This window comes from Varroa destructor, unplaced genomic scaffold (assembly GCF_002443255.2).
Source record: "Varroa destructor unplaced genomic scaffold, Vdes_3.0 BEIS01000004.1, whole genome shotgun sequence".
Classification (NCBI taxonomy): Eukaryota; Metazoa; Arthropoda; class Arachnida; order Mesostigmata; family Varroidae; genus Varroa; species Varroa destructor.
The window spans coordinates 32,698,559-32,726,420 of record NW_019211457.1 but is presented as its reverse complement, the minus strand read 5'-3'; the positions used below and the strand labels follow the sequence as shown (position 1 = coordinate 32,726,420).

General features: G+C 43.3%; 1 protein-coding gene and 1 long non-coding RNA gene across 10 annotated transcripts in view; one reads left to right on the top strand and one right to left on the bottom strand.

Moving 5' to 3' along the window:
- The window catches only part of LOC111249583 (transcription factor atoh7-like), a 60,951-nt gene extending 60,685 nt beyond the window's left edge, over positions 1-266 (bottom strand). For 4 of the 9 annotated variants that reach the window (XR_015326404.1, XR_015326411.1, XR_015326409.1 and 1 more), the window contains exon 1: positions 4-266. The gene's annotated coding sequence lies outside the window, so the exon portion shown is untranslated. The remainder of the gene's footprint in view (positions 1-3) is intronic. The other 5 variants (XR_015326406.1, XR_015326405.1, XM_022803601.2 and 2 more) reach the window with 3 other exon arrangements.
- Positions 247-27,862, top strand: LOC147756098 (uncharacterized). The gene is made up of 3 exons (XR_015326412.1): positions 247-525; positions 18,898-19,057; positions 25,760-27,862. It is a non-coding gene; the product is annotated as an uncharacterized LOC147756098 (long non-coding RNA).

The window sequence follows — 27,862 nt, the reverse complement described above, 5'->3', positions numbered from 1 at the left end:
TACGAAGTTAGAAAGATGTGATGGATAATTTCGGACCAACTACGACCGTCTGCCGATCGGTCACCAGCCCACCGCAGAGTTCTGCGGCTTGAATTCTCCTTGCTTGAAGGTTAGTCCTCACTCCAGTGATGACATATATTAGTGTAATACAACAGGGTATGCAGCGCTATATAGGAGGGGTAGGTTTAGCTTATAGAAGCAGTAGCAGCACAAGAAGCACACGATAAGCGGGTCGAGGAAGCACAAGGCTTTCTGCAGTGCGCAACCGGCCGGCAAGGTTTTTATCACTGGCCCTTGAAGGGGCGGTCCATCAACGAGGGAGGCCCGATAACGCTCACCGAAGGAGGAGCCAGAAGTTAGAACGTCGGTGAGCGCCGAAGCACCGTAGTGCCGAAAACGACGACAAGAACCGTACGAAAATCACGGTTCACCTGCTGCAGTGGTTGCTCCGAATGAGAAAAACGCGCAGATCGGCTTAAATCGGACCGAATGGAAGACGGAGATTTTGACTGGATGTTACTGTCCGTGAGTATCTGTTCGATTCTGAAGGGAGTGCAGCCGCCCTAACGTTCCAAAGACTAGATCTGTTTATGAACAATATAAACGGTAGAGCGATTTCGGAACGAACTTTACGGTGACTTAAAGCGAAGATCGACGCTGGCTTGTTTAAGAGGAAGGCACTTCACAGCAGTTGTTGAAAAATGAATGATCCTTATTAGACCATTCGATGGGGGTGAACTCAATAATGCGAAAATAATTGTAATCGTGGGCCTGTAGGAATAAAGAGATCGAGGATGTTAAAACTACGTATCATGTTTATTTGAGGCCCGGCGTTTGCATGATGATCAGTACTTCTGTTTGGTGACCATCACCTTCTAAGCCTGACTGTTAAGGCTGCCCAGGATATACGGAGAACAAACTTTACCCAATAGTCAAATGATAGCGGTTATAGATTTCATCCTGTGCCCATTATCGTTAGACTTATGGTCTCGGAATACTGAATGAAACTTACTAGTTTACATTGTTGTTCCATTGGTTTAAGTTACGCAAGTACTGGCCAAGATCAACTTCTTACCGTTGTTCACATGTGTGGCTTAGTCAATACGCCCAATGCTGAAATGGAGCTGATAGTTGTTGTGATGCAGGTAAGCTACTGTAACAAGGCTTACATCGAAGGATTTAGCCTTTACTTTGAGCACCCTCCAACTGTGCTCGTTACCAGTTCAGGGGGACCTCTATTAATGATAGAAAAAAAAATGAAAGCTAGTATAGATACTGTTTAATGAGCTGTTTGTATTTTTTTATTTGTTTTTTTCTTGCTTCGACACGACAACTAACATTTGGCCTGTTACGTAGTTTTGATCTATAGCCTGCAATGGCCTACGAGCCGTGGTGCGATGGGATATCGTTCCGGTAAAATGGGAACCGTTCTTTCAAGGACGCCATCTCGGACGCGCCAATGAAGAACGATTCCCTCAATAATGAACAGTTATATGTACGGAAACATAGGCTCGTAACGGTTATAAGAGGGACATGATCTGGCTTTAGCGATTGAGCGCCACCGTACAATTGCCAAATGTGTTCTACACCCGTAAAGACTGAGTTGCTGCTTTAAGGAATTATAACAGGAGTTATCTAGCTCAGCTGTTTGCAAAGCAAGGGAAACGTGCCTGCTTCGCATAGCCTTAACAAGTTAATCCTGATAAGTGTAGGAGCCTCTGGTTGAAAGCACGGTGCGTTTGCCGTATTCACTATCCTGTGCGACTGCTGCCCGTCATACTGCTCGCACGTATTGTGTCAATATATTGAATCTATTCACAACAAATGCTATCCAATCGACAAATAGACCGCGTGCGCTTGCCTGCTTCTTTAAACAAGGCGTATCGCCACGTACTGCCATCCCATTGTAGAATCGCATATAGCGCCAATGTATACGAAATCGGGCCACACGTCGAGTATTTCGCACCTGCCGCAGCAAGGTTGCTCCGAGTCGCGTGCCGCTTTGTCCTCCCTAAGGATACGTAAACATTAAAGCGCAATAAGTGAGCTGCTGTAAAGCTGGTGACCGGCAGAGAATCGGATTACGGTGGCCATATTTTACCAAATGACACGTTGCCAAGATTCGTTTTGAGGGGTAACGGTGGGAACCATGAAGACAGCCCGTGTGTGTGTCGGGTGTTCGACTATGTCATATTTCTTATGGTATACTACATGGATAAAAGTGCGGATAAAAAAATGGGATAAAAAAAATTTAACTGAACCTTCCAGAGAGCCATCTGGCGCCCACATAAGGGAAAAGCATATATATAGCTTTTACTGCACAGCGTTGATATGGACAACGAAGGTATAACTGTGCGAGTGCTTCTGACGACATTAATACGATGGGAAAAAATGAATTTACAGAAACTTTGACAAGGAGATTTACGATGGCCGAAATTGAAACAGGGAGCCGGTCCGAGGGTTGGAACAGTTTCATCCGACATCTGTAATATCTTTGCCCTTTCAGTAAGCTTAATATGCGCATTAAAAAATGAATGATTTTCTAATTCCCTACGAGGAATGATCGCTGTCTCTATCGAAACCGTTACCGTCGATAGTTTCAACCATTCTAATTGGTTTTGCTAAAATCGTAGGAAAAGAACTGCTGAGTTCGAACATCCTGAAACATCAGCAATCTGAAAAGTAGAGGATTTAGCTTACATATGTACACGACAACTGTTCTGTGCCTATTTTAGCGACTGTATGGTAGTACAACATTACACATCTGAGACTGAGTGTCCTGTCCCACCCCACAGGTGCGGGCCTACCATCAAACGCCACCCATGCGATCGATGCACAGATGTACACGCAACGAGTCTATGAAGACTCAAACAATCATGGGATGAGCTTACGGAGTTCGCTCAACGCTAGAACAGCAGCTTAGCTAGGGTCTACTCACTGACAAAGGCGTACTCCTTTCTACACTGCCCTCCACGTACCCCGCGTCGCACGTAACGGACCGTTAACAGGCTCACCGATTTAGTAGTTTGCGTTTGCCCATCTGGGTTATCCGCTCTCCGCAACGACCAAAAGTCAAAAAACCAAGTAGCGTTGGGCGTCGCCACCAGTTCTTCTGCTTCTGCCAGCGTATCGCGCACGTCTCTTAATTGAACGAATTCTTGCTGCTGTTACCATTGTTACCGCTGCTGATATTATTGTTGTTGTATATGTAGTTGTTGATATTGTTGGCAAAATGTCTGCGCCCTTCTAACGTGCTCTGTAACACAATAAGGCCATTGTCGAATATCGCATGGTAAGCTATTGTCTCATTTTTTACGATATTTTATTTACCATGAATCGGTGTAGTAGTTAGCACGTGAAATAATGCCGTTTTAACAACCAGAGAAGGTGGACAGGATGCGATGTCAAGGTTAGGTCCATTCTTTTATGAGTCTTGAATGCGAACACCTGTGAAAAAATATCGAAAACGCGTATTTATCTATTAATTAATCTCTTATGGCAATTGAACAGGTATAGGCGTGCCTCAAATATCAGTCACTAAAATAATAAAGAGCCTCACTGTCAGCGAACACAGCATGTACTTGGCTTCTGAGCCTGAAGTGAGGACCCTGTAGAATGGATGACCTGAATCGAAATTAAAAACCTAATGAGATTTTTATTCACCCTGTATGAAAGTTTGTTCGAATCTACTAGCAGATCTGTAATGCTGTTAATTAATTTATTTAGTTTCCCTTTCAATTTTAAAGAAGTAACTGCGTTCATCAGACACGCTTAAATACAAAGTATGACAGTGTATACAGGATCGAAATTTTCGAAGTACAAAATTGAGTGCTTTGCAATAACATTCACAGCTTGTTGTATGGTGTTTCTACCCTTTAATTTTACATTAGTTCCTTATTTTCGAATTTATTCACGATACAAACTGGCCACCACCCGGAACATGCTGTTTGCCCCTCTACGCTGAGCCGAAGGGCGTATCAGCTTTAAAAGTACACAGATATAACGCGTCTTTTTTACGCCGAGACAGTTTCTTTGGACGCCTTACGTCTATTGTAAACAGATTCAAAGCAAGCCAAGGAGCGCCATGAAAACTATCATCGAGCGATCCTTTAAGACATCTTCGTCTTTTTTTATAATTTGTTCATTTTTCTCGCCAGCTCTATCTGCTCTCAGACAGCTCGCGCGCGAATAGAATACAGATAAACAGATGTCGGATACAAAATCGAGGCTGGTCACAATCTTATTTTGTTTGGACGGCCCCGGCGTTTGAACCGCTGTTCCTGCCGCTGCCCTACGGAGGCAGCACTGACAACCGGCAACGATAACTGACGGAGGTGTATAATCATCACGTCAAATGTTTCGCAGTAATGTATATATTTGTATGTACACTGTTGAAAAGCACGCTTCGTTCATCTGCTGGCTCTTTTGTTACAGTTTCCGTATACTCACTTATTCAGCTTCCTATCCGTTACTGACGTGATATAAACGTTTGCGGATTGAGCTAAATCTCGAAGTTGGTCAGACCCTGAAACTCGAAGCAATCGATGGTCCAGCGCACCTCAACTTTATAGTGGAGGTTTGCTTCTCGATGTAATTGCAAATAAATAAGTAAAAGGGCCGGATAAAATCTGGCCTTATAGATTAGTAGGTTTATTCGAAGAATAAATAGACTTACTTTTCGGGAATCGATCTGTTAAATATACAGAAAATGGTCCGAATAGAACGTATACAACGATACTTAGTTCTTCTACGTCCTTTACGCGAAGGTTTTAAGCCAAGGTTAGTTATTGTGAGGGCAAATTTATTTCAACTAACCGAAACGCGTCGTCCACCGTCGACAATGATGCCTATATTCACGCCACTTGGTATGATCATTGTTACTCGACAAATTACTAATCCTATTTAGTTGAATGTCTATAGAATTTCGATCGAACTGTGTCAAATGCAGATCGATTCCTCGGAGGCCTAGGTTAGGCCCTTCTGACAGTGCGAATTCAAGGCATATCGACAGGTTCCACATGCTGATCCGCATCAGCTTGCCAGGATGCCACTGATTGAAGTAACATCTGTGTAGATTTGAACTACTTTGTGTACTCCATCGTTTTCTAATATCTGTATTTCGTCATCTTTGGTGGTTCCTCTCTCGTGTTGTACAACACAGTTAGGTGTTCAAAAGTAGAGGTGCCTTCAGCGACTGTCGTCGAGTAACCTGCGAACGCGCGAAAGAACACGCGGAAAACTCGCCGTAATTTATAGCTTCGAATCCGCCACATCGACACAGGGTGGCCCCTCGTCAATGATCGTAACCAAACAGGTTGACAAGACGCAATGTTTATATGAAATCTACTTTTCACGAAGTAATGATTTTGGACATCAGAATATACAAGTAATAGCGATGAGGAACTGCATGCAAGAACTATCGCGAAGTAACCTAACACGGAACTACAAGTGTTTAAAGAGTTAATTGTGATCATTATTTCTGTTGTTTTTAATAATATCCTCTGCTATAAATCAAATATCTGTTTCATGAATGGTCTTTCTATACCTGAGCTATCGAAACCCAAAGATCTCGGAACTATATTAAATTATGAGGTTTAGGCTTTGATATATATATATATATATATATATATATATATATATATATATATATATATATATATGTGGTAATAATGCTTAAAAAACTACAAATCCTATGCGACATTCCAGGCTGAAGATCGATTTAGGACTCGTGAGGCTTAAGGTACACAGGGGCGGTCAAGGCTACATGTGGCAGATGCAACCCGATTCTGAGCACTTTAATGAAAGCGGATGTACGCGTGTAGCCTAGGATGTACAAGGCCTAAGTGGTGCTTTAACAAATAGATATAGCACTTATATTTGGGCCTTCTCTTACTAACGAGACCTAGTTCTTTCACAGCTTAAGAGTGGGGGACTGCGTGGGGTCTCGAAAATAACTCCCCCATGACACTATTCCAAGTGTTCTTTGCTTGGCGTCAACTGAGATTAAGAAACTTATATTACTGATATTACACTCCTTTTGAATGAAAGCAATTTTTGTTATAGATAGGCCTTGTCTTGTGCTCTGTACGCTCATTCATATTTAAAGGAAAAAGAGACGGTAGAGTTTCATAGGCCAAAATTTGCTTAACGTGATCGGTGAAAACACCAGTGCCATGGAATGGAAAGAAATTACCTGTAGGTTTGGTAAAGACACTTCTGTAATATGGCCAAAATAGGCTCACTACAACTCATTAAGTTATGAGAAAATATCAAAGGGAGATATTCATGTCGTGGGCAAATATAGCTCTACCATGTGGGATTATGTGGGCCAGAGGTTTTCTCGTGAGGCACTAATGATTTCGTGCTTAGAACTCAACAGTTCAACCACCCTGAAAGGAAAACGTTTTTTTTTTTTCTTGAAAAGCGCTGCGTTTACGGCTAGAGAAATCGATGTTAGGCAAATGATCGATCATCATGGCCCACAATAGTCTGAAGCTTTGCTAGGCAGTAATGGGGTCGGCACACACTTAGTTAGAAATAGTAACAATAGGCGTATCCTCGTCTAAAGTAAACTCGGCTAGACTGGAGTCTGTATAACAATTATTGCTATGCATGATTACGGCATAAATAGATTCTAATCCAACCATTGCTTGTTACCACTCGCCAAGCGGTGCATATGTTGATAATACGGTTTTGTGCAGACGATGCGTAACGTCAATAAAATGACCGTCAGAGACAACCATGCGTAATATGTTGCTAAAAGCGACCGTATGTATTACAGCGCACACAGAACTACGATACTGTAATTGAGCTTGACATATACAAACATATAGGCACTCCTGTTAAACTGGGCCACTTAGTCTTCCCAGTTTCTTTATCGACGCTCGAAATACTGTGTCCCATATGGCCTTACCACACACTGACCGGTCATGTAATGTAACATAAAATACAACTTTTTCCTTGTGTGTGTTTTTGAAAACTCTGCACAAACCGTAATAGAAAACTAGGTAAATATTTTACTTTTTCATTCAAATACAAGCTTGATGAAATGCTGAAAAATCTCAACCGTCTTCTATAATCCCAACTTAAGAAATTTAGTCAAATAAAAGATTCAGCAAAGCGAGACTTTTCATTCGTGTGAATCTCAGAAATTCCGAAAATTAGGCAATAGTAACGTTTTAAATCAACCTTTCTTCACTAAAGAAAAACGAGTTGCCCTTATAAGCCCTGTCCCATACAGTTCCGCTTGCTCCTACGCGTGGCGAACTTCTCTACTTTTACCTTAATTTTACATACCTATTATCTGAAGGTTACTGGATAATAAGAGCACGTTAGGGAGCGTACCTGTTTGACTCAGACGCCGCTATATTACGTTGGGGAAACATATAACTTTTTTTTTAGCGGAACTATATATTTGTCATGTATATCAATCAACCTTTCCCTAATTTAGCCATATGTCATATCCTAATAATTAGATATAATGAAGCGAAATATTCTTTTTGTAAGAGAGACATGACATTTTCGAATGTCTCACGTAAACATCTCATAAGAGGTATCTCTGATATTACCCTGATACTCGTCAATGCATCGTTTGAGGCTATATTTGAAGAAACACGATTCTACTAAAGCCTGAAAGACGGTCCTACGAGGTTAGCTATGCCCATTGTGACAACCTGTGATTCACAACGATCACTGCAGCCCGTACAGCTTGAAAAAACGGTCTCCACCATTACGATTTACACGAAATGATAGCGGCGGCACATTATCTCAGTCGACGAGCAATACAAATTAAGCAATCTTCTACGATATATTTATATTGCTTATCAACCAATACGGCACGGGAGTGACTAAAACGATGGTAATGTGCAATGGACGAAGAGACGGGGAATCGATTTGATAAACTATGGCCACTCCTTCAGTAGCAGTCGTGGCAATGGCTGCCCACGGGCCACATCCACCACGGCAAGATAATATTATTGCTATCAGACTCAATATTCCCTTTTCGCTTTTTTCCCCTTTTTCTTTTTCGTCCTTTGATTGTTCGTTTGCTTTTGGCGGTTTCGTGTCGAGCTGACCTATCAAACACGGCAATATTCGAGCCTGAAATGAGGGCTGCTAGGCTTCAACATGGTTTATACTGTTGACTAATTTGATGTGCCCCGTATATGATGCTGGTTGAATGGTCATTCGAGAATTCAGTGACATTAACGTGTACCGTTTTGATCCTCACAGAAGTGGCTACCACTCAATTTTTCTGTCAGATTTTAGCAGGGCCCAGAGGGGATTATGGTACGAGCTCTTCGAGAGGCTGAATGGCCGGCGTGTATTGGCTTTAGTTACATTGTTAGTAGTTTTACAATCATTGTTACGGCTTAGCATACAGAGATGAAAGGAGTACAAAAGAAGTTTTTTAGGAAGGGTGCATTTTTTTTTGGGATTTCCGTCGAGCTCCCCAGCTGAATGTGCCGATTACCTAAGGGTGAGATCAGAAAAGATAGAACTGTTCTGCTGTCTGGCAATCACCGATATCGAGAACGCCTTATTCTGTCGCTAAGGATGCGGGTACTTTCCGCGGTCCGCTGGGCCGGCGAAACAGTACCACAGAACAGCTGGGGTGGTCTATATGACCCCATAGCGGCCTTCACGTCTGTGTCGAAACTATAAACGCAACATTGACGTGCCACTCAGTCTACCGCTTGAAGGTAATCACACCGCCGTAACGAGATCTGCTTTTGAGGTGGGCTCCGCATGTTTTCGCGGTAAGTTTTCTACGATCTACATACGTGTTGAGGGTGTTGGGATCCTTCTCCAATAAGGTGCCAACTGCTAAACGAGATTAGACAACGAACAGCTCTACATGAGATCGTGTCTTCTCGGTACAATTCAGTTCCCTGCTGCCTAAAGGTCCATTCTTATGGAGGGTCGTTTGTGGGGTCCGCCTGCAAATTGAAGCGTTCACATAACAAACGAGACTATCAAAGAGCGGACCACGCGCTCTTCGCTTTTAAGTTATCCGAGTCAAACAGCTACAGAAAGTTGACAATAGTTCTGATGGGTCAATCGGCAGATGCATCTTGTATCTTCAGTACTTGGTGTTTTGCGGTGCTTTTCCCTTATTGCACCAGACCGTATCGTCCACCTTCTTTCAGCGCTACCCAATAATAACAGCAACGGCAACAACGAGATATCGACCTCTACTCCGGCGACACGATCGGGATAACCACTTTAATCGTAACAATGGCGTTCGGATCGGAGTCAAAGACAAATCGAAAGGCGATAACATAGGCTGCAAGGACCACCGAAATCGGCCGAAAAAGCACAAAACCGACAGACTATCGCAGTCTTCGTTTTCTGCTGCGTTTTGCTGTTTCCTGTTCCGATGACCTTCGCTAACCTCTTCGCTCGCAAAGGCCGCCCTCATCGAAGAAGCTTTCTTCCTGCCTTGGCCTTGTATCCCTTTTCATGCCAAAGAACCTGCCTAAGAGTCCTCTTTGTAAAAATCCTTTTTCCCCCACTTCATAGTTCCGACCAATCTTCTATTCACTCGATATTTAGACGCTTTTCCGCTCAGCGTCAACATGTAAACCTGCTCGTATATTTTGCTCGTACCTTTTCGTCCCTTTTACATGTCACCGCCGCTGGCAGAATAAGTGTCGGCACCTGTATATGTACACTGGCAGCTTTTTTCGGGGGTACATAGGTGCCTGTGTATGGGATTCGACTGTAGTGTATTTCTCTGTACGTTTGTGTTGATAGCCGTGGCCCGACAGATTGCCCCCTCATCGTCGGCTGTTCGGCCTACGGACCTCACTGTTGTTGTTTCTGTTAATCGCGCTGCTTTGCTCCCATCAAACAGTCAGATTGCAACGGTTGCTGTCGAAGACTATCCATCTCAGCTACGTTTACTAACCATACATGTATATATATATATATATATATATATATATATATACACATATATAGAAAGAGGAAAAGTGGGCAAGTTTGAACAGTTTTTCCTCTTCTTTACAGAGACATATCTTTCTTTCGATGAGGGTAATACTATTTTGGTCGCTGCTGATGCTTTTGCTACACCTGCAAACGGTAACAGGAGCCAGATCAGGGCGTTCAATCGTTTCAAAGACGCCGGCGAGCGACGTCGGGTCCGATAGCAGCGATGACTAAGCATTCGCCGGAGAAGACAAAGTATCGAAGAAATAACAAATAGGGCCGGAATAGTATTGACTCCCATAGAGCTATGTTGTTTTCGACATACGAATTTTACCAAGAGAATTAAAGATAGGGCAAAAAGGAGCCAACGAAGCGAAGTAGTTGACGGCACCGAGCGGTTCGGGTAGGTACAATTTGTTGATTCTCTATCGATGTTTTGCCGGAAATGTAAATTCAAATTAATATAGCTCTTTGGCGAGCTAGTACGGCCAAGTTATGATGAAAGTATGTGCAATATGAAATCTGAAGAAGGTTATGGCACAGTTGGTTCACTGTAGGTAATCAGCTTGATCGTAGGGTTAATGAGCATTCGCTCATTCGAACTTCCAAAATGAACGTCCCCAACTTCCCCTGAAGAGCCGGTTCGAACGTTTCGATCCAGAAAACGAGCAAAATAGAAGATTAAAGAGACCTACTTTTGCATCATAAACAATAAAACGTATACGACGCATTTTCATCACAAAATCTGCATACACGAAAGCAGATATACCTCGGTCACCTGCACGTTAAGCAGAGAATTAAAAGCCTTGTCTGATAGTACCACCACTTAATATTATGTTCATTCAGCAGCTTCTAGATACATACGCTTGTGGCTTGTTTCTAAATGGGCAATTTCTGTTTCAAAGTTAGATGTTAGATGATTACCGAGTCGAATTGCGCCTACCAACAGCGCTAAACAGAAATAGAATCCTCAATCTTAGCACATCCCACAAGTTGTCGTCCGGCCCCATGCCGACCAATATAGCCGTGATCCTATCCCGAACCGCGCAGCGAACAAAGATATCTCCTGCTTGGCATCGCTTTGATTGCTACCCGAGCTGCTCGTGCTCGGACCCCGATCGAATCCCATACCCTGCTTAAATCAGTTAGTCAATCAGACCCGACGACTGACGGCCAGCGTGTGGATCGCTCCCGTGGCGGTCGAACCAATTCTTCCTCTGCCCGATGTAACAATAACGACCGCATCGTAACAATGGAAATAACAGCTAACTGTGGCCTTTTTTTGCTGGCGGTTAAAGGCGTAGCGGAGGTCCTATAGCTGTTTGTGGTGATTTGGCGGTTGTTTTCAAATGCGCTGTGGCAGCGTAAGTTGCCGGTGGTACGTTTATCTCTGAGTGACGTTTACGGTTTGCAGTTTTTACGGGTGGTCCGCTCGAGCGTGTCTAAAAAACACTTGCTCACAATTAGTTTATTAGTGATATTAAGTATTTGTTGTATACCGCTGAGATCACATGATGCTAATGTGGTAGATTACATACAGAATAAATCACAGTAGGTACGGTGCAATGTAGAGTGAGTCAGAAAGCGATTTTTATGGGTCATTCAAAGCTAATGCCTCGCTAGCATGGATACGAGATAACAGATTCCATTCAAAAGTAACATTTTAGGATAAGGCAGATGTATGTAAACTACGTAACTACACAAATGTTTAACCTATGTAGAACAGAGTGTTCCATGGAAAAACTCGTTGTATGCAAAACGTCGCAAGCCGTTGTGCTTTTTCCTATGGCCTGTGTCAGTCTCCATAGGGTTAACTGAAATAAATGTCTGACGGATAATTGGATTAAGCCTGTATATTTGTTCTATATAAAATATATTCTCTAAAAAAAAAACCTACATATACACACAGTATTGACAGTAGAATCCAGAAGGTAGCTGGCAAAAATCGCTACGGAATTTCTTAGAGCCAATTTGCCATCGCCCATGTGTCTCTGACGAAGAGGGTTTTGCATGGATATATGGATCTGTATGGACAGGCCTTGAGATAATGCCAAAGCAATTTTCAAACCATTTGAATAATGTAATCGAAAGAAAAACCTGCTTTTTAAATACTGATGAGGTCACACTTCGAGGCTAACAATCTCATAATACATACGCCCGTTATGCTTGAGCTATAGAAAAAGTCTGTGGTTCGTTCTAAACAGTGGACGGTTTAATATATGTATTTTTTTATGCTTGAAATATATGCTAAGTTTTCGTTTTTAAGATTTTTTTTTGTTGTCAGAATCTATCTAGGAACCCACTAAGACACGCGCACAATAACATAGACACACGGAGTATCGTTTTACCATAATATTACGATGCCGGTAGCTGCTGCAAACGGATTAAGAACCTTATCTTTTTAGCACTGTCATAAAAAATCAGTGCCACGCTGAAAAAGCCAAGTGCGCGGGACGTTAACAAACCGTTGACTTCAGCGAAACGCCATAGTCTATCACCACACTGACGCCGCCACAATCATTGTAGACTTTCGTTTTGATAGCAATGTTATCATTGGACATTCGCTGTCCCGTGATTTCAATTTGGTGTTCTTTTTTCTGCCGTGATCGTTTGGAAATACGTGGAAGCAGCCCACCAGCGTCGCATGTCGGAAGCACGAGACATGTGCTCGGATCTAACCGGAGCGCAGTTACGATGGGGACGCTGGACAAAAGGGGAAACAAAAAAACCTGGAGAATGTTAGCGGAAGTGTACGTATCACACATGTACCATAATTTATTTGCTTGAAGTACTCTAGCACGCCACCGATACAGTCCAAGTGCTTTATATAGTGGTGAAGTGCTTTCGTTTAACGGATCATGACCGAAACGACGACAATTAGTCGAACTTAGACGGTTACTTTTTTGCTTCTGTTTTTGTTAACTATTCCATTCAAATGGAGCACAATGGTTACTATTACTGTAGAATTTGCCTTTTACCGCGTTCTCGCTTAAACAGCGTCATATTATTTATTTAATCATTTGTTGTTTTTTTTTTTTGTTTCCGTAGCTCCATATATTGTAACGAGCTAAATGTTTAAATCTAAGGGATGTTTTTGCCCAAAATTAAACAGCGAATAATTTCGCCTATCATCGTGACAGAGCAAGCGAGAGACATCAGGTCCGATAGGCGCAGGGTCGAATCTGTTATGTTGTGAAGTAATTCATGAGAACAGTAAATTGAAAAAGAGCCATGGCATTATCACTTGCTTTCGCAGGAACCAACACGTTCAGTTTTCTTCAACACTCCTAAGTATCGAGGTATCTCAATGAATCAGTCGTCACTCCTCGTGAAGTCGTGACTCTCGTGGGAACGTAACGGTTCGCAATGGCCAGCGAGTCAACGATTGGCCCGATGCGGTAGCCAAGCTGTTAGCGAACGCCGTTGCCCAACTGCAATAACGAAAGAAGGAGATCGAGACGGAGAGAAAGTTGACTTCACAGTGTTACCCCTACACGCGATAGTTTCGGAGAAGGAGGTGCTTGATGCATGTCTTCAATCAAAGGAGCCTCCCTACCTTCTATCAACTCCTGCCGTAGACACCCATTCACGTAATCTATTTACACACCAGCGGCGCTGCTGTTCGTCTCTTAACAAATACTCACACAAGTACATTTAACAGTCGCATGAGCATCTTACGCAGACGCCACAAAACTGCTAACTTAAAGTTAACCCCCCTCCGTTCAGCTGCTACTGCTTCGCAGCTTTAATACGACATTGGTTGACTGAACGGTTAGTTACCCACGAGTAGTGGGTAGATTTGTAGTGGCGAATTGTTTCTCCTAGAGATATATGTTCATGCACGTGTACGGGACGCGACGTTGGCCAGAGCGGAGGTGGTGCGTATGCTATCTTCCGCCATTTTGTTTCCTTCGAGGGTTATCATTCCGTGGCACTTCTGCTGAGCTAAAGGACAACGCCAAAAAGCGAGGCCGAACAGAAGAACCCGTTTGTTTGCGAGGCTAAAATGGGGACGGAGGCTTTACCAAGGGGATCGTTCCATTGTGCCGACAACATGCCTTATACTGCATTGTAGTAACAGGCTGTCCGGTGCCGTCAACGCGGGCCTATCTCGTGCCTAACACAGGAGATGCATTTCGCCTTCGAGTGAGAGGGCAAAGATTTTAGGTAGAAGCGCTAAAGGTTGGATAGCGGCTAGCAACCTGATCGTCTCATCTTTGGCGAATTCATCTTTTAAATCGTTGTCTAAAACTGCTACCGTACTACAAGGAATACCACTCACGCTTTACTTTGAGTCGCCTGACCTATCATTTTGATATCGTCGCGGTTAAAGTTGATGTCTCGTAGTTGCCCCTCAAGCGATGTCAGTAGAACGATTTTGGCCAAAAAAAACAGGCCGTATACGAAACAGTAATCTAGGGGTGGTAAAAAAAAAAAACTTCGTTCGCGAACATACACGTGGGCGTCTACACACAGCTATATTCTTCGCTAATACAAGAAAGAGTTAATTCAAGACTGTGGCATTACTGGTGCTAAGATATATAGTGCATAGTGGCGGCTATGTGATAGTTTCTAAACCCACAAATGCATGTATCTTGTCTGTATGATGTTAAATTCGCTTGCTTGTTATATCGTATCATTGAATATTAGCAATATGCCGCTAAGGTGGACACGGCCAGTAATTTGTTGATAATGGTTTTTTTCTGCTTCCGAGCAAAGGTTACACCATAGAAACAAGCGGACCTTCGAACCTAGCATTTACTTGACGCATACGAGGTGTCAGAGCTAAGAACAGATCCATGAGCCGATAGGTTTTAGCTTTTAGTCTTCATTACATAAATCGGATCATTCGATTTAGTAAAGAGTTCCGTCGGTATTTTCTATGTAAGCGCGTGTACAATTAGCAACATACGACTCGACTCGCTGGATCGTTCTAAATACTATAATATATATTACGAATTTATTGCTCAGAACACTAGACAGCAGCAATAGAACAAGAATAAGCAACAGGCATAGATTCTTCAGCAAACCGATTGCATTTGCTCGGGGGAGTAGTAACTCGGTGACCTGTAATACTGAATGTAAGGTAAGCATCGTTTCGAAGCGTGCGTTGATCCTTCGGCACTATGTTCATTTATTGACAAAATCAGTCGGTAGCCGCTTACCAGCGCTTGGCACCGCCCTACACAAACGGTAGCCCAAAGCATGCCAATAGCAAAACACTTATCTCAAGCCGTCGTTTGCTCTCACGTTATCAGGTAATGTGATTCTTTTTGTCTGAACGAAAGAGTAGCATCTTTGGGTGATCCCCAGGCTCTGTGCGATCACCCAAAGATACGCCGACAGACCACAAGTCGATTGCGATACTTCAACAGTAAATCGCCGACTCGACTAACCAGCGAAGTATAGCGAGACAGCAAACGAGAGCTCACCGACAACTCGGTCGGCTCCTAAGACTCTGATAGGAAAATGGCCCGCCGCTCGAGAGTTAAATGGCAAACAAACGCTACCGGTGAACGAGACGAAGTAATTTCAACATGGATAATGCAATATAACAACTTCAGTAGTCGGTGACATCCTCTATTGTCATATAATGCTTAGCAAACAGGCTTCTTAATCGTTCGATGCTTTCGTGCGTCCCAAACGAAGAACGTCGTTGTGCTCGTAAAGCAATGTTACCTGTCTTACGAACGGTAATTGATTGATGATCCTGAACACCTTTTGTTCGAAATGTCCATGAGATTAATGGCAGTTTGTGTAGGATACCAGTATTGTATTTAAGGAATTTTGTGGATGACAAGTAATAAGCAGCAAAAAAAACACATAATAGATCTAGGATTTCTATTTGTTGGCCCCGTTGCCTCGGTTTAGGCCTGGACATCTCCAAATTTTAATATGGCCGGGTTTAAAACAATTGAATTAACCAAGGGATCACTTTTAACATAATTCTAATAAATGTAAGGTTATTTCACATTTATAAAAGAGAAGTTCTTCAAAGACGGCTGCTGCTGTGCGACATGTTCATCCTGTCCCAAACTAACACCTGACAACTGAATGAATCGAAAGATCAGAGGAATAGTGCATCATATATTTGTGTTTTCGATAAATCCAAATTCTCGCTGAAACCAATCCGAGCAGTTCGACAGTCGTGAGTCAACACCACGACACGTATTTAATCCCTAAAAGGTTTTCTCTCTGTGGACATATCCACTCAATCAGGGTTTTTGTTTTAGGGATAGTACGACGCATACATTATATACAATACATTAAGCTATGGCTAGATACTCTTAAACATCATTAACTTGGTTTTGTCCCCAATTGAACAATGGTCGTTGTTGAAATGCCGTATGAGTTGGTCAGAACATGTGATGTCGGCACGCTTTCACTACAACCTTGTAAGGCTCTGTCAGTCTTTCCGAGGCACAACGTATTGTTACCGTCGTTGTCAATTTTTGGTGTTTGGTTTTCGTGCCAAAGAGCTGATTCTACGTTAACCTAAACCCGATCACCACCGACTGCCCAACGGGAATCCAACGCGAATTAGGAAGCCCGAAATCAAAAATGACAACCCGAATGACCCGTCCACCGTGAGCCTTACGACTGTTTAGCGATGTCTACCATTTGGAGAACATTTATCAGCTGGTTGTCACACGAAGTCTATAATAAAGAACGTACGCTGTCAAACGCCGCTGATGTCGTCAGCGTAATCGATCCTCGAACAGCTTTATGACCATGTAAGCGACTAGGACGATTTATCGGTAATCCTTTTGACGGCGAACGCCAACAGGCCCGATGAAGTCAATTACGTTTACTAGCGATTTGCACAAAACATTTAGGATAATGTGTCAGGTTTCAAGAATAACTTGGAATACTGCGTAGAAAACATGCGAAGTCCAGGATGCCCTAAGCAAAGCAGGTCACGACAACAAGTATTTGCCCCGCTGATGGCTGAGGCGAGGCTGCGGTCATGGACCAATTTTACCTGGTCTTGAATTCTAGCGTTTGCACAAAACATTCTCATAGCATCCTCCTCTCACAGGAAAAAACATCCACACAGTAACGAGAAGACGAGACATGGCTGCGAGGTTGAGCGGGTGCATCTTACGGCCTTTAGAGTAGAAAAGTCTAGAGGGACTTTAAAATCAGAAGATGTAAGACATTTCAGGCCAAACGATGAAAAGAAAGAGGTGAACAGAACGTCGTTGTTATTAAAATTTCGAGATTGTTTATAAAATTCCGAAAAGTTACTCCTTTTTTTCTAACGTAATATTCGTAGTTTTGACGATTGTTTTTAACGTCGCCGATTATCAAAATAACAAGCAGCTAAATAATAGATTCAAACTCAGCGTTTAAATACTGGCTAAATATGAGCGTGCGTAATAATAAACTTACCAGGTTGTACGTTCACAGCGGGTCCTGGCCGTCGGTGTGTAAGGGGTTTGATTACACTTTATACGTTTAGATACCCCGTACGCTCCTCTCCCGCTGTGAAGGGTAAGTGTATGTCATAGCAAAAGCGCGTTCTATCGAAAAAATTGGGAAAAATTAGCTGTCGTTGACAAGCTCATCCATGGACCACGCATTGATGTAGACTTGCGTTTGATTGTTATCACTCAAAGCATCATAAATGCCTCAATATTAGTACTAGCTTCTCTTGATACCACGAGTGAACAAAAGCGAAATTTAAAGTTTGTTTGAGTTAGTCTTTTAAAGATGCTTTCTTGGCAAAAGCTGACGTTTCGGACGTCCGAGATCCCCATTCTGATTGAGATTTACCCATCTCGTATGACGATGTACCGTAGTATTGGAAGCAAACAGTGAGACGAAATTTCCCACCTTTGTCACATCAACGACATCACAGGAAGAAACCAAGGCGATCCAATTTGGATAAAAGTTATCCAAGTTACGACAAAGCAACTGAAAGAGACCAAGACTGCGGCATCACCTCGCAGAACTTAGACAACTTGAAAAAAAAACAAAGTTGTCTGGCTATTGTTTTTTTGCCGAACGCTAAGTTCTGCTTCGTCTTATGTCTGAGCAACAAGTGACGCTGGAGAGAATCCGTTCGACAGAATCGGCCAGTACCGCAAATCGATTAAACGTATCACAATAGGTGACGCTCCTTCGCAGTGTCTGATTGTTCGAGTGGCCGTTTTGTCGGAGCCGTTAAAGGTGAAAGGATCATAAGCTGAATTGACCGAACACACTCGTCTTTTCAGGCTAACTGACAATACAGCCATAAAAAGGTTTTAGCTACTGTGTGCCTTTTGCCATGAATGTATATATAGATTTGGATCGGATTGTGGGGTGCAAAAAAGACTGAAGCTGACTCTCTCGGAAGGACTGTCATAGCATCAGGCTGTACAATTATGAAGAGCTCGCGTGAAGTTATCTAAGTTATATTGTTTATAGTAGCACTTGGGAAAGGGACAATAAATCGTTTGAGGCGGCGTCCAAAAAGTACGGGCGTATGCGTTTCTGTTTATACGAATCATCGATTAAATAAAACTCTGTGGTAGCGTTTTTCATCGGACATTTGTACCGCTACGCTAACCCATGCGTAGCTTCAACCGTATTGCCATGCGAGTCAACGATGACTTCGTTCTTGCAGCTTGCAGTGTGGCTCTCCTTATTAGTAATACGATTCGATACGGTATACGTATGTGAGTACGGATTATGTTGAGCTAACGTACTCTTGTTGAGTCAGTGGGCGCGGTGCTAACGCGCTACATTCTTTCTTTAGTGATTTCTTAACGTAATAACTGTAGATGTCCTACTCGTTTCACCCTGTGTTTAGTGATCTTCTAGTTTTTGGCGGCGTTTAACAAAGGCCGATTACTTCTTCCTCAGATCATCGCTAGGTAGCTGAAAGGGCCCATTGCCCCTCAACGATCGGACGTTTATGTGATGCGAATTAAATTAAGCTATGAATTAATCAAGCTAACTGGCTAATCTATTCTACTTTAGCTTTTTGTCTCTAGGGCCTACACGAGAACGGGTGCTATCGTCGGATCGTTCGTCGCTGTCTCAAAAGCCATGGGGGAGTGAAGATTTAGCACAGCCATAAAATGCCTGAATTCGATCGGTGCGTTGGAGGGTCTCTCACTACGATCATACACAAAAAGATGTGAGTCTGACGATCGCTAGGACATCGAGTGTATTTTGGCAATTGAAGCTATGAGTTAAGGACGTTTGTATTACGGAATGTTATTACCGGATTTAATATTTCGTCGCAGAGTTTGTAGTTTATACTGTTTTTTTAGAGGCACTAGCTTTTAACAATTGCTTCGATTGGTAATGTTTAGCTCTGTCGGCATTCGCTAAGGAACACTTCTGAATGTTTGTTGTGGATGAGCACGCTGCGATAAACTGAAAGGTAGACTGAGTCATTGAATGTGTTTAATTTTCGATCTCGCTACACGGCTCGCTATTGAAGAACTTTTGAAAATAGCTTTCAGCTTTTACGCCTGGTACTGGCCGCCAATACACACTGCTTGAGACGGCTGGTTCCCTCCAGAATAAAGCAAACCTGAACCAGCTTAGAGACAGCTAAGTGTCTCTGAGCTTAGATTACCGCTGCATGATTGCGTGGGCCGCCGCAGTACTCTTACCGATTTTCACAATGTACTTTGGGTAAAAGGAAATAATTTGCATGGGTTTTTACGCTACTACTTTTCTACGTCCACTATTTTGCCCTTTTTATTTATGTTGACTTATCAATGGGTTTATTACACGATAACAATAATGGCAGTAGTGATTTTCTTCAATAATACACCAACAGAAATATTTCGTATACATTGGTTCTTCATGTACGAATGGAGAAGATCCCGGCATATTTACAACAATAGTTACGTTTTTAAGAGCAAGCGTCTGTTTGTCTTCTCGTCTTCAATCGCCGTGCATTGACATTCTCTGATCTCATTTATGAACTGTGGTTGTAATATCTTTGTCGTTACCAGAACCTCTATCTTCTACGTGTCTCAGACAGTCTGCGTGTTATAAAGTAATATGCGAATTCTGCGCGGTCGGCAGCGCGACGCAGTCGCTACTCAGAGCTAATCAAGAGACGTCGCTTATAGAAAATAATTTCATATAAATCAACAATTCACATGGCGCCATGTTGGCGCCGGCCACTCGTAACGATGACCGTGAAATCTATCGCGTTCACTTTTTTGTCGGTTCGTTGTTTTCGACTTGTGATGCACTCGACGCTACCGGTCGCTGGCCTTTACAAAGTCCCGCTACCGCTACTATCCGTTTGTGACGGCATCAGGCAAAGGGAGCATTTCGACAGGTAGCAAATGGTTCATCCCTCTCCTACCAATAATACTTTATTTTCCTTATTTTTGATTTCCTTTTGTTGCTTCCCCTTCCACCAACCCATAAACGGCCCAATGAAGACCCTTGGTCACTTGAGCTGACGACCGTGTACACTTGAGGAAAATGCTGCCCATTAAGCTCACACCTCTGATATCTTCGACCGCACGCGCTGAAGTGTTCGACAGAGTCGGTGATTTGTGAGCTGTGACTGTTTTAGCGCCTGGCCAGTGGCTGCTAAGCATCACATTTGCACACGTGGTAGATACGGACATTTTCACTGGCACCTATGCGCTAATTCTGACACACTCATAGCCTCAAGTGAAAGCTCGTCAGTAATACTTGCACCAGTTTAGGATGCGAGGTTATTACAGAGCTGATCAAAGCTGGCTCTACTGACGTTCATTTGGCATGTATACCGGCTTGCGCGCTCGAAGATATATAGAGTCCCACAGGGATCCGTATGCGTTTCGACCGTTTCCGCTCAAGCTCACGTCGTCGCGCTGAGTTACTGCCACTACCAACAGGAAAACTTGCCTTTGAATTATGTAATATAATAAACCCAACTATAGAAGAAGTAAGTGTATTGCCGCACAGCGAACGGCAGTGGCCCTGTGTTGCGGACTACTTTGATAATAGAGTAATGTCCCGACCATTTATCGAAATCCACCTTTAGTCTTCTTCCGAACAGAGAGAGGCTTGAAATGGGCCACTTTGCCACCGAGGTGCTATGGTTTGTCTGTAAGACGGTTTCTCGCCTGACCAACTACTGATGCTTTGTCGCCGTTTGGATCCGAACCGCGTGGACGAGAAAACGAAGAGGACCGAAGGATCCGCCACAGCCACCAACGGCCGATTCCGGTTCATGAAATACGAGCAGCGTGATATCGGGGGCGGCAGTAAGTATGCTTCTGCTGGTAAAAGCACAATAACATCTTACCCGATCGCTCCGATCTGCGCAGGCAGCAACAAGAGCCGATCAGGCCAACACTGACTAACCAGGCGCCCGTTTGATCAGGGGTGCCCTGATGATGCCGCCATTGGTTCGGCCTTGTGTAACGCTGTTACCAATGCAGAGCAAGCGGCCAGAAGAAAGGGCCCCTAGCATTGTCTGAAGCGGTTGCTCGGTCGTGTGTTCCGATGGAACCCAACTCCCGGTGAGATATTGATGACCAGGCGGCGCAGGGCGATCAGGACATCAGAGACGGTGCCGCCCGTCGCCAGTGTCTAGGCTACCTATTCGTTTGCTATTGTGTGGATTAGTTCCAGTCACTGATTGGATCGATAAGCTATTCAGTTAAGTAATCATAAGCAGGTGCGCGGCGGCAGGCGGAATATTAGGTGGTGCTCGTGGATCTGAGGAAAATGGCTTCTTTTGTAGATGTGTCTGACTAATGTAAATTCGTTTAGCATGATGTGCTAACGAATCCAATAGGTCTGAGGAGAAGTATGAACTTCCTAATCAGCCCTCGGACAGTGGTCATGTGGCGGCTATCGATTGGTGTGGGTGCCTCTACGGCAAATGCACAGATTGTTCCGCATTCTTCGGGTTTGAATGGGCACGTGAAGGATAAGGATCAGGATAGGTTTGAAGTAGCTTATGTTGATCTGAAACTATGTCAAAGGCAGTTGAAATAACCTGTAGAATTTACCTTACTTCGATGTAGACTCTATTTGGGAGATCTATCGTTTTAATGGCCGTTGCTTTTTACAGGGCGTTCAAGAAAATGAGCGCGTGAGCTTTTTGGCTGCGTTTAAATCTACACATAGTAGGATATTCGATAAAAGCGTAGCTTTGAAGTACGAAATCAGTGTTTTGATAGAGAATAGCAAAACATATATATCGGCTGTTTGCCTATATATATATATATATATATATAGTCCGTTTTTATGTTATATCCGGATTATTGCTGCTTCTTTTAAATATGCGCAGACTCTCCAATTGTATAAATCAAAGCTACCTATTTCATATGAATGATCAAGCGTCGTTAAAATTATTTTACTGCTCCAGCGGCAGAGTAGTTATTTATTAGCCCTTTCATAAGCATGTACGATAGACGTTACTTCAAACTTCCCATGCAACAATCGAAATAAAGTAAATGATCAGGTTATGGGCGTATGCGCAGCCTATCTTTTATGATTCACATCATCACGGTTGCTGGGGGTCGTTTCGTTAGAAAGCATACACACAGAATACATTCTACCCATCGCGCACACATACTTATAATAATGAGACGTTCTGCCGTCAACATATTTTCGCCAGCGCGTACTTAAAGCTGATGCCTGTTTGTAGACAACTGACGTCTGGGAATCAGACGATCAATACGTTTTAGTCGCCTCCATATCCATCTGCTCGATTGTTCGGCTATGGTGCAGTCACCATGGTCACACGTTTCGCAACGCGCTTGAACCGAAGCGGTCGGAGACTCCTCCCCCGCGCTACACCGATGATGCCCTCTTACGTTACATCTGCGTGTTCAGGAGTGCTAAAGAGGTACACACAACGGGCGCATATCGTCTGATAGACAAGGAGAAATGAGGCTGAGAGGATGGAAACAGACAGACGTAAATGGTGATGAAGGGCGATGAGTAGTGGACGAATCCGTTGATTCGGCGCCGTCGACGTGTGAGCGACCACCAAGCGGCTGAGAAATTTGTCCATGGACGAAATGAGGGCGATAACGAAGTTGAAAGCAAATCGTTGCCGTTGTTCAAGGGTGAGCAGGGACGAGGCAACTAGCAAAGACAACTGAAGAACAAACGAGTCAGTGAGGTATACGTGCTAGGGAACACCCTCACGAGGTCGGTGGATCCAGTGTCGACCCGTCGAAACCGCAACAACTTCACAAGCGTTAAACATGACCATCACCAATGACAACAGCGATAGCCATAGAACCGTGGTCCTCTGTCCCGTAGATTTCTACTGCCACAGCTATGAACAGGACAGTAACGCGGTGTTGGTCTCCATCTCGTTTCGTTTGGCGATCGATGAATGACGCTACCCCACCCGCTTCGCACGCTGTCTAGTCTCGTTGTCGATGATGACGAAGATGAGGTCGAATGTCGACGACGACGACGAAGACCACGGACGTGAAGAATAGTCAACAAGAAGTTCATGGAGAAGCAGCTTAAAAAACGCGCTGCACATTAACACTGCGACCGCAACATGGTGCTCGCCATGGAACCGCACTAGGCGTATGCGTTTCACGAAGCCGAAAAGATGAAACATCAGTCGGAATAAAAAGAATTGAATTTGGCCAGTGTAACGACGGTCCGGCACAGATCGCATCGTGATAATATGGATTGGACAGAAATAAATGTAAACGAAGATGGTTGTACCGTAGAGGGCAACGCATGACAATCGCGATGGTTCATAGTTTGCTCTTCTGCTAATAAAGTTTAGGGCAGCCTCTGTTTGTCGTACCGTAATCGAACCGTGATCAGCTTGGTGGCCGTGGCCACGAACTGTTACTACCGGCACACTCAAAACGGTGCGATTCGTTATACCGAATAGCAGCAAATGTTAGGTGGAGCTCTTTACTGGATTCTTTATGTGTTGTGTGCAGAACAGCCTACTGTTGCCCCCCACCCTCCACCCCCCACTCCGCGGATGCCCTACTGCCAATAAGTTTTGGTGGAATCGACCGAAGTTCGATAGCTTGCCTTCTTGGTTGTTTAGATCAGTTGTTAAAACTAGAGATAAAGGTCGTTCACGAGTAGCAAAAAGTCGCAATGCCCAACAGTTGTACGCTTGTTAAGCATATGCCTGTTATCTTTCAGCGCAGCGTGACAGAAACCCGCGTCCTCAGAATCAATATAGTGTGAACGCCTTTGAGTCCGCTCGCGAGCCAGAATCTTGCTGAAGGTAGTACATTAAAAAGCAGTTGGAAACTACCGTATCTTTCATAGCATCATCGGCGTGACCTAACGATTGAACGTTGCACGATCCGTGACTTCTCGAGTGCCAATGTGCTGAACCGAGGAATCTACGGTCTGCATTCAGTCCACGATAATTTACTGATAATATGTCTGCGTATTGGACGTAGGGGCGTATGCTTATTGAAATAAACATGTCTGTTTCGAGTCAATTTGATCAGTTACATGATTCAACGGTAGCGTGGTCAAGACATCAAGTACTTTCCATGTTTCTTGGATCGCCATGTTTCTTGGCGATCTTGCCTCTCCTCTACTACAGCTTTGAGTGTAATCTAATCGTAACGGTAATTTGTTGCACTTTCAGAACCAAATGAAATACTTTTAGAGTTAAATAAATATAGAGCATAGTTCATAGCAATCCATCTTGACGGGGCCATCAACGGTGCACCTTAAGCTGGTAACAGGGACACGACTACGCAGGACATTCACAGTTGCATTGGAATCTGTAGGCACGATGTATATGTTACGAAAAACTTAGCGCTTTCGACTGAGGTTTTTAAACGAAGTAATATCTTATATCCTTGCGAGACCGTTTATCACTTGATTCTGTCCTTCAGTTGTTCCGTACTTGTTTCATTCAAGTCGCTTTTTCCGGCCGCTGTCCCGTAACAAGATACCAGCATAATCGGCTCTCTGAGTGCAAGAAAGATTAACAATTAGCAACGCAGGCCAGATAATTAATACCAAGCGGGTTACGGGTTTATCATATTATAGCTGGGCATTTTACCGTTTACTAAATGAACGTGGCTGGCCTACTCGCGCCAAATCCGAAGACCTATCTCGAGCGCATCGCCCTGATCAAGCGTAAGCTGCTTATCGTAATGCTCTGAAATACGAAATAGCCGTTGCTAACAATTATTGGCCATCGACAATACCCGGGAAGAAAGGCAGAGAACTAAAGAACCGTTCCCATATCCGCCTGATTGGGTCGGTTGCTTAATTGATATATTTCGTTAATTAGAAATGTTCAGGCTCTGTTATTGCTTTATGAGAGCCATAAAGTAAGTAATGTGGGGTGACCACAGGTGGTGGATGTATTCTGGTAGAAAATTTCTCATAATGCGAGGATATTTTTACAAACTACGGTAATTAGTTAGATAGTTAATTTAGGGCAACCATATGTAATAAAGAGGTAGGCTTGATGAGGTTGTCCGTGGCATTAATCAAATTCATTGTGCCGGTTCCTATATCAAAGTATTTTAGACAAGCTTTGTTATAGACGTGCCGTAATGGAAAAGTCTGAGCCGGTAGCTTGTTGCTTCATTCATTTCTAGATTCTACACAGCCCAAGAGCTGCGCTTCTGTAAGAGCTGATGAAGATCAGTTATTGGACGATTTTCGTTTTTGTTAGTAAAATTGATTCTGGCATAGATATCCTCAAGATATAAACAGATCCATTTTTTGTTTTTCCAAAACACACCTCTAAATATAATGATTTCGGTTAGATAGATATTATATATGGCGTTTTCAATTTCCACTCTCGTAAATTAATATATTGACTGGTTATTTACATAACGTCATTAACCAATTGCACTGACTAACGCTTCTTCTTTCGTTTGTTTCTCTGTTTCGACAGGCCGGTCTAATCTTTCTACAGAGAACAACAGAAATCCTGCTGCTGTTCTAAGATTAAGCTCCCCCAGGGGACGCGCGGCGACTTTGCCACCCCGCTGTGAGACACATTGCCACTGAGCTTCTGGCATCTTCGATTTGACTCACCCCTGAAGATTTACCTTAACGCAAAGTAGAACTCAAGCGCCAACTCGGCTAAACGTGCTATATGCCATCGCAAGCGCGCACGACAAATAAGTCACCGGGTTCATCTGTCTTTTGTCTGTGCGTACGTATTTTACGTAAACGTCAGAAGTACGATCACAAACGGTGAGAAAGAACAACACAGCTGGACGAAGAAATCAAGAAAAGAAAAAAAACGGATAGGAGAGATAAACAAAGAAAATCGAACAGAAAACTACAAATTTCGAATGGATAGAACCACAATTGTTACCATTTTGATCGGCGAAATCAGTAGTTGCCATTAACGCCTCAGGATATTAGTGGATATTATCGTGTCTCATTCAGAAAACAGCATTGCATCTTCACAATGACAATTGCATCATATGGGATGGAATAACTTAATAGACCGATCTGAGCAAGCCGCATGCGGGTAGTTGTATTCTGTCTATTTCTGTTAGAGAAAATCGAGCTAAACTCAATTTCATTCTGAACACAGACGGGCAAACCGTTGCGCCGTCTTGAAGTTGATGAAGAGTTAAAAAAAGTCTTATTTGTTGTATCATTGTTGCTATCCCACGTCGACATGCACTGTAGGATATTCTTCCTAGATTAATAGATTCAACACGCACTAATTCACTGGATTATATATATATATATATATATTATTTCAAACGTCAATGGCTATTGATACAGATAACTGTACGTTAGACGTTGTTCAACGTTCTTCATCCGTGACTTTACTACGTGACGGCTAACATATTGAATCAACATAAAGATGACATTATCGTTTTGTTGTCGATAGGTTTAAATTGACCTCGTGGTCGCCTCTTCCACCGCTATTCAGGACGATGCTTTGGCTGTTGTATTCGTCTAAAAGTAGGCTCAAGTACTGCTGGCCAATGTCGGTGTCCCGCAGCCGGGAGCCATCCGCTACTAGGCAAATTCATGCTAATTCCTTCGATCCGAGAGGGTACCTCGAGTAACTTGAACAGGTGAACCGGAATGGTCATACAGCAGTAGAACTGACTGTTGACTCCAGGTCACTTCAGCGAGCTGTAACGAGCAGTCTTAAGTAGAGACGATCGGTCGTCGTTCGGCGTCTGACACTTGTTGAGATCCTTTGCCAACAATAGGGACAAATATAGCCATACGATTCGCCACGTCATTGAGCTACAGTGTCCCCGCAAAAGTAGTAGCATGATCACGTGAGTGCACACGTAGGTTCAAACCGGCTCTGAATCAGCCACTTCACATTGGAGAGAGACAACAAAACGAAACTACGTCACACGATGCGTATGAGTCAAGCATCAAGTTCAAGAAGGTTTGCCCAGCTGCCATACCTCGATCCGGCGGACGACGATAACGGCAAATACAGAAAAGCGGTACCAATAGGGTGGTGGATGAAGAAAGATATGGCTGGTTATGAAAGGATGCTTCGAGACGCCGACGTGGATAACCTGATTGTTTCTGAAACCCCGGTGACTGCTGAGATGCTCCGGATGATAGGAAATCTGCAGGGAATAATTTAACTTCGGTTGTTTAGATGTTTGGCTGTTGAAATGCTGAAATGAACCGAACTGAAAATTAATCTAGCCAAGAAAAAAAGAACGAGCTTTTTACTGGTCTTTTAGAGTTTGTGGCTTCTGATCGAGTAGGATAACATATGACTGACAAGCTCATACCATGCCCAGTCATACAGGCAACTATATACCGATCATTAAAGCATTTTTTCTTCATTGATATCTTTTTAAGCTTGGCTGAATTGGAAATAGCGCACAGCGGCTGACCAAATCAGCGCACGAAAAATTCACCATTGATTTCTTATGCCTGGCCAAAAGCGATCCGACTGTATATTTCTGAACTAGACGAATATAACCGACACGTACGACTAGCTATTGCAATCGCAGGTACACAGATTATTAAAGAAAAAAGAAAATTATCATTA